General features: G+C 38.4%; 1 non-coding gene across 1 annotated transcript; it reads left to right on the forward strand.

The window, feature by feature from the left end:
• Positions 1-732: 732 nt before the first annotated feature.
• LOC124521384 (U6 spliceosomal RNA) lies at positions 733-839 on the forward strand. The gene has a single exon (XR_006964482.1). It is a non-coding gene; the product is annotated as a U6 spliceosomal RNA (small nuclear RNA).
• Positions 840-8604: the final 7765 nt, after the last annotated feature.

The raw sequence follows: 8604 nt of genomic DNA on the forward strand, positions 1-8604 counted from the left end.
CAGGGAGAGAGGGAGAGAGAGAATCTCAAGCAGACTCCACGTTGTGAGCACAGAGCCCCACACAGGGCTCAAACTCATGAACCTTGATATCATCACCCAAGCCAAAATCAAGAGTCTGATGCTTAACTGACTGAACCTCCCAGGTGCCCTGGGTCTATACAATTTTAAACTCACTTGATGTCCTTATAGAAGGTTTTGAGTGAGGAATCGAGATCAACAGCTGTGTTCAAGCCGCCATTTTAAACAAAAGCTATTCTTATTATTATTATTGAAAATTATCTCTGGGACCATGAAGATAGATAAATTAGGGAAGGATTAGAACCAGGAAAATGATTTTACTGGCACAAGAAGAAAGTGATGAGAACCTGTGATGGCAATAGTGATAACAAATTGATTTAGAAATCGTTCCACTGTAGGGGACAGGAAGGAATTGAAGCTAACACTAACTCTGCAGTAGAATGAAGGATGTTGCTCCTTGATGAGAAACTGATCATGGCCTTTTGAAGTCTCTAATTTATCTCTCTTCTACCTTTCCTTACTAATTAAGAAGATCATTCTCCAGCACTTAAGCACAATTGCATTTATACAATTTGTTAAAATACAGGACAATTGGAGTGACTGTCAATTCATTTGCTAATAAGATCCTTAAAATATACTATAAGTGATCCTAGGAAAGTTTGTCTACACCTCAGTCTCATTTCTTCTCTGTTTTCTTAAATTTAAAAACTTCTTGTGTTTGCTTCAGCAGCACATATACTAAAATTGGAATAATACAGAGAAGATTCGTGTGGCCTCTGCACAAGAATGACATGCAAATTCATGAAGAGTTTCATATTTTTGATCTGTAAAGAGAAACTCCAGGCCAAGAAGGAGGAAATCATCAAGACTCTGTCCAAGGAGAAAGAGACCAAGAAATAAAACTCCCTCTCCTTTGTCTGTACATAGTGGCCTCGACAATGACACAGATCACTTATTCAGTAACACAAACTGTTATCTGCCTAAAACAAACAAACAAACAAACAAACAAACAAACAAACATTAAAACCCCACAAAACTTCTTAAAGATTAACTATTTAAGAGTGCAAATATTAGTGCCTGGGTGGCTCAGTTAGTTAAATGCTAGAGTCTTGATATTGGCTCAGGTCAGGATATCACCGCAGTGAGATTGAGCCCCTGGTACGTCTCTGCACTGACAGCATGGAGCCTGCTTGGGATTCTCTCCCTCCCTTTCACTCTGCCTCTCCCCCATGAAAATAAATAAATAAGCATTTAAGACAAAGAGTGCAAGAATTAAGAGATATTCCTTAAGTGACATCAGTTTGCTTACTTAGAATATTTTTTATTTTTACTTTTTTAATTTATTTTTTTAATTGTTTATTTATTTTTGGGAGAGAGGGAGACAGACAGAGCATGAGCCAGGGAGGGGGAGAGAGAGAGGGAGATACAGAGTCCGAAGCAGGCTCCAGGCTCTGAGCTGTCAGCACAGAGTCTGATGAGGGGCTCGAACCCATGAACTTTGAGATCATGACCTGAGCCTAAGTCCAACACTTAACCGACTGGGCCATCCAGGCATCCCTAATTTATTTTTCAAAATTCAAGTTAGTTAACATACAGTGTAGTATTGGTTTCAGTAGTAGAATGCAGTGATTCATCACTTACATGTAACACCCAGTGCTCATTTGAACAAGTGCCCTCCTTAATGTTCATCCCCCATTTAGCCCATTCCCCCAATCCACTTCCCCTGTATTTAAGAGTATATATTTAAGAGTCTCTTATAGTGTGCCTCACTCTCTGTCTTTATCTTATTCTTACTTACCTTCCCCTACGTTCATCTGTTTTGTTTCTTAAATTCCACATATGAGTGAGATTATATGATATTTGTCTTTCTCTGTCTGGCTTATTTTGCTTAGCATAATACATTCTAGCTCCATTCACATTATTGTCAATGGCAAGATTTCATTCTTTTTGGTCACTCAGTAGTATTCCATTGAATATATATACCATGGATATATATCTTCTTTATCAATTCATTAGTCAGTAGACATTTGGCCTCTTTCCATAATTTGGTTATTGTTGATAGTGCTGCCATAAACGTCAGGGTTCATGTGCCCCTTTGAATCAGTATTTTTGTATCTTTTGGATAAATACCTAGTACTGCAATTGCTGGGTCGTAGGGTAATTTATTTTTAATTTTTTTGAGGATATTTGGAGGAAATTTTGAAGAGATGTTAATCTTCCATTAGTGTCCAGGTTGGTTTGACTAGAGACCAGAGATCTGTCATGCACACACCCCATAGCTCACTCTCTCTCCCCCTACCTCCATGTCACTTCTTTTCTCCTCTTCATTTCTTCTTTGTGGCTTCATTTTTTTCTAAAACATGATGAACAGGTGGAATCATAAAGTGCTAAAGTAGAGATAAAGTACATTTGTTTATGTAGGGAAGTTTTGACTCGATGGAATTTGTTATGGAAACTGGTACCCCAAACGTTAGACCCTGTTCTGCAACTTCTAGTTGTTCCCTGAGTTAGACTCTGTTTTTGACAAGTCGGTTACATTTTCCAGAATTCACTTTCCTTAAAGTTCTGGGTTAGAGCTTGCCTTCATTTGGGAGGCAAAAGTGGTACAACAACAATGGAGCTAATGGTCTCTTAGGCAGGTATGATAAAAGACAGACACAGAAGCACCCACCATGTCAAAGTGTTTTTGCTTTCCTCCGTTTTGCCACCAGGTCTTCTCCTGTCTGCTAGCCTCACTGACCAACAGCTACCTTAGTGCCACCATCACACACCTTGACTAAGGGCCCACAGAGGCAGTAACAACACAGACGAAGCAGTTTTCCATAGACTTCTCTGCCAAATGTCCTTAATGGTCTATGCCTTACTTCCCAGATTGCCCTTCAAGGTACCACCTATAAGCTTAAAGAGGGCTAATTTTAGCTCTTGTCATCTAACTCCACTTCTAGACCTTTCCTTACCCACCTTTTCTCACAATTGTGTGGTACCTTGCTTCTAGTATAAATTCTTATTTTACATAACCCCGAATAGGCAAAGCAACCTTGAAAAAGAGAACCAAAGCAGGAGGCATCACAATCCTGGACTTCAAGCTATACTACAAAGCTGTAACCATCAAGACAGTATGGTACTGGCACAAGAACAGACACTCAGATCAATGGAACAGAATAGAGAACCCAGAAATGGACCCACAAATATATGGCCAAATAATCTTTGAGAAAGCAGGAAAGAATATCCAATGGAATAAAGACAGTCTCTTCAGCAAGTGGTGCTGAGAAAACTGGACAGCGACATGCAGAAGAATGACCCTGGACCATTTTCTTACACCATACACAAAAATAAACTCAAAATGGATGAAAGACCTCAATGTAATACAGGAAGCCATCAAAATCCTCGAGGAGAAAGCAGGCAAAAACCTCTTTGATCTTGGCCACAGCAACTTCTTACTCAACAGCTCTCCAGAGGTAAGGGAAACAAAAGCAAAAATGAACTACTGGGACCTCATCAAAATAAAGAGCTTCTGCACAGTGAAGGAAACAATCAGCAAAACTAAAAGGCAATGACAGAATGGGAGAAGATATTTGCAAATGACATATCAGATAAAGGGTTAGTATCCAAAATCTATAAAGAACTTATCAAACTCAACACCCAAAAAACAAATAATCCAGTGAAGAAATGGGCAGAAGACATGAATAGACACTTCTCCAAAGAAGACATCCAGATGGCCAACTGACACATGAAAAAATGTTCAACATCACTCATCATCAGGGAAATACAAATCAAAACCACAATGAGATACCACCTTACACCTGTCAGAATGACTAACATTAACAACTCAGGCAACAACAGATGTTGGCGAGGATGCAGACAAAGAGGATCTCTTTTGCATTGTTGGTGGGAATGCAAGCTGGTGCACCCACTGTGGAAAGCAGTATGGAGGTTCCTCAAAAAACTAAAAATAGAACTACCTTACAACCCAACAATTGCACTAGTAAGCATTTATCCACAAGATATATGTGTGCTGTTTCAAAGGGACACATGCACCCCCATGTTTATAGCAGCACTATCAACAATAGCCAAAGTATGGAAAGAGCCCAAATGTCCATCAATGGATGATTGAATAAAGAAAAGTGGTATATCTACACAATGGAGTATTATTCGGCAATCAAAAAGAATGAAATCTTCCCATTTGCAACTACGTTGGATGGAACTGGAGGGTATTATGCTAAGTGAAATCAGTCAGTCAGAGAAAGACAAAAATCATATGACTTCACTCATATGAGAACTTTAAGAGACAAAACAGATGAACATAAGGGAAGGGAAACAAAAATAATATAAAAACAGGGAGGGGGACAAAACAGAAGAGACTCATAAATATGGAAAATAAGCTGAGGGTTACTGGAGGGTTTGTGGGAGGGGGAATGGGCTAAATGGGTAAGAGGCATTAAGTAATATACTCCTGAAATTAGTGTTTCACTATATATATAGATTTAAAAAAATAAAATTAAAAAAATCCTTATTTTACAGTAATCAAAAGTGTTTTGCTTCTCTGATACTACATTGAACAATACCTTCACCCAAGTTCATTTTTTAATACTTTTATATTATTAAAGTTTTAGCTGGGCATGTACTTGCCTGCTGGGGACTATATTTCTTCCAAGCCTCACTTACAATTAGACCCTGTAAGTAAATTTTGCTATGGACAAAGATGTATGCAATTTCTCTCTCTTTTTTTTTTATTTATTTATTTTGAGAGAGAGCGCAAGCAGGAGAGGGGCAGAGAGAGAGAGAGACAGACAGACAATCTCAAGCAGGGCTCTGCCCTGTTAGCATGGAGCCCAATGAGGGGCTTGAACCCGAGAACCTTGAGATAATGACCAGAGCTGAAACCAAGAATTGGATGCTGAAAACACTGAGCCACTCAGGTGTTCCTCTTTTATTTAAAAAATTGACTTTGTCTACACATTTTCTTCCTTCTGTCCAATGAGATGGATTATGACATATGGCGACCCAGCTTTTACCATGTAAATGAGGGCCATTCTTAAACTATGGCAAAGCAACAAGGAAGAATGGACCCAGGTCAATGAATGATCTCTGGGACCAAGTTATACTGCCATCTGGATCTCTCACCTCTGACATGTTATGTGAGCATAAATAAAATTATATCCTACTTAAGTGTATTATGGATTCCCTTAGTCAAATACAGCCATGTGCTAAGTATTACAGGCAATATCATAAAACCTTAGTGATTTTTATGGGTTTTCTGTGGAGCTGTTTAACTACTGTTACTCTGCTACTTCTCCACTAGCCCTTACTCTGTGAGTGCACAGGCATGTGCATGTGTGCAGAACAAACTTATAGATAAATGCATATGTATGCCAAGTATAAATGGACAGGCATAATGTCACAGACCAAGGCAGAGGTTGCATTAGAACCACGTAGGAATGGACCAGACATTTACCTCCAAGGTTTTGGTTGGTGTTTCCTAATGAAATAAGTTATTTTTTTTTAAATATAATGTTTATTTTTGAGAGACAGAGAGACAGAGCGTGAGTGGGGGAGGGGCAGAGAGCAAGGGAGACACAGAATCTGAAGCAGGCTCCAGGCTCTGAGCTGTTGTCAGCACAGAGCATGACGTGGGGCTCGAACCTATGGAATGGGAGATTATGACCTGAGCTGAAATTGGACACTTAACCGACCGAGTCACCGAGGTTCCCCATGAAATAAACTATTTTGACCAAGAACTGTTAAGGAAAGCTCACTCTGCACAGGGTTTCCTTCGTCTTGCTGGATGTGGGCTAGTATTATGAGTAAAGTATTTTTTTAATAGTGTACTTTTAATAAACATGCATTTTTACTTAGTTTTTATAACCTTGGTTATGCACATACTCATTGTTCATTTGTTTAAACGTGAGAAGAGCTACCTGTTTTCAAGGAAGAAAGAATGTCAATTCAAGTTTGGGTTAAGGCCAAGTTTCCCAAAGGACAAACTTGCTGGCAGCAAATCTAGCAGCAGAAAGTATATCCTACAGCAGAAGAGAGCCACCACATCTATCTTCAGTATGAACACCCAGTGGCTGTGCTGTCTATACATAAAGTAGTGAGGAAAAGAAATGAAGGATACATTCTTAAAAATAAACAGGGTAGTGCAGGAAACCAGGATTTACATCAAACAAATATTTGGCAATATATATGAGTAAAGTTATATGCAAAAAATCCAAAGTATTGATAATTATGGCAAGAGCTTCAGAAGTCATAAAGTATACCTGCTAATGGTGGGAAAGCCATGTGGAGATTGATGCTTGTGAAGAGACAAGAAAAAGATAAGATGTTGAAGTGAGTCCACAAAGCATGAGACACATATACTTCACGTTAAATAGACTTGAAACACTAGAATGCACCGAGTGGTTAAAATAATTAAAGGAGAGCAATTGAGATGTAAAGACGAAGGTGAATGCTCTTAGAGAGAGCACTGCAGCCTTCATTCTCCCAGTCAAGGATGCAGAGCGGTCTCTGTCATGAGACAGAAGGCGCTTCGTGCCAAGCCGTCACCTAGAGCTGCCTAGCAACCAGCCCTTCTAGTAAAGCAGTGCAGAAGTTAATCTCTTTGGTAAGCATTTGCAGCTATTAATTTAATTAGCAAAGGCAGCGTAGCATGAATGATCCCGGTGCAATAGCAAAATATTAATGAAGATTTTGAAATTCTAACCTTGAATAGGCACATTGGAGACTATACCCTAGTCATACTGGGCCAGGGGAAACTCATTTAAAAATAAAAGTATTGCAGAAACCTTTCTCCTTTGCGGTTAGGTTCTATGGGGTTACAGGAAGAGACTACAATTTAAATTTTCCTCTCTCTTCTCACAGCACAGAAACTTATTGTCTGGCTTTGAAAGTGAGACTGAATGAGGTTTTTCTAACTCTAAAAATCTATAAATCCCAAATACCCCTCCCCCAATATCCTAGTTTTAATTGTACTATTCCTTAGAAGACCCATGGTTTTACCAACATAATTGTCTTCAAGGCAAACTGTGTTGGATAACTTTCAAAGGCTATTAATGTTCCTCTTGTTAGCTGGCTAGAAGGGCAACTGTTCAGTGATAACAAGAAATGTTCTAGGGCTTTGACTCTGAGGCTGAGTGTTCTGTCCCTCAAGACTCCTGCCCAGACCTCTTCATTTCAGTTTAATAAAAGACAGTTGTGTTTCAGATGTATCAGAAAGTCAAGTTCCATTAAAAGCAGATCACCTAGCATTTTATGTACTTTCTAACAACTTTTTCCTCTGGCAAAATGCTTTAATGGGATACTGATTCTTGACCTTGCAAAAAAAAAAAAAATTGTGTGGTAAAACTTAAATGTTTTTTCAGGCTTTAGTGAAGATACAATGGAAAAAAAATTAAAACCTCCCAAATCCTTCTTTTGCTCCTGTTTTACATTTTTTAAATTAAAGAGTAGAATTTAACAATATTCTAGTTTCTGCTAAGAAAACTAGTAATCTGTTTATTTCCTCTTTGTCTACTACCACAAGTATGAGGCCCTTCCATTTTATAAGAAGATCTGAAGTTCAAAATTAGTTCTGTAGGATACTTGTGAACTGATTATGAAGAGTCAAGGATAAATGCCTGGAGAAAAATCTTAAGTCAAAAGAAAAGGGGAAAACTATCATTACTGTATCAGAGATGGTTATTTAAAATTATGAAGTCGATGCATTACTCTGAAAATAAAACTTTTCCATGGGCAGGAGCAAAATAAGTATGCGTGTTTGTGTATTTATGTGTGTGTGTTTGTGTATTTATGTGTGTGTGTGTGTGTGTTCTAATTACTAACTCCATGAGTATGTTTCAATAGGATATACAATTACAAGAATAGAGTTATTTAATTGGAACTCACTTGGCTTCAATTCTATACTTACCAACAATACATAAAAAAAGAAACAGAGGCATAGAGGAAAAAATCCAGTGTTTTTCAAGCACTCATTTGGCCCAAAGGATAATCAAATCAACTGATTTTTTTTGGAATTATGGATGAAAGTTAAAATTCTTACCTAGAAATGTTTGTCTGACCATTTAAGGTATTGTTTCTCAAAGTGTGTTCTTGGATCAGTAACTTGAGTAACACAAGGGAATAGTTGAAATGCAAATTACCAGGCCCCTCTCCATATCTAAGGATAGAGGTAAGGTTTAGTAATCTGTATTCCAAGAAGCTCTCCAAGTTGTTCTGATGTGCACTGGTATTGAAAGCACTGCTTTGATCTGTCATGTGATATATACAACATACATCTCTCCAATAAAAATTTATTTTTCCCAACATCCTGGCAACTATTATAAATATAATAATCTTGTTACTTCACGTAAGTTATATTTAAATTAAAAAAAAAAACATTAGCATTTATTTCTGAGGGAGAAAGAGAGAGGGAGAGAGAGCATGAGCGGGGGAGGGGCAGAGAGAGAGGGAGACAGAATCCGAAGCAGGCTCCAGGCTCTGAGCTGTCAGCACAGAATCTGACACAGGCTGTTTCAATAGGATATCCAATTCACAAACCGTGAGATCATGACCTGAGCCGAAGTCAGACGCTTAACCGACTGAGCCATC

This window comes from Lynx rufus, unplaced genomic scaffold (genome assembly GCF_022079265.1).
Source record: "Lynx rufus isolate CCGP_SWC_20201006 ecotype Redwood Valley unplaced genomic scaffold, mLynRuf1.p SCAF_3, whole genome shotgun sequence".
NCBI lineage: Eukaryota > Metazoa > Chordata > Mammalia > Carnivora > Felidae > Lynx > Lynx rufus.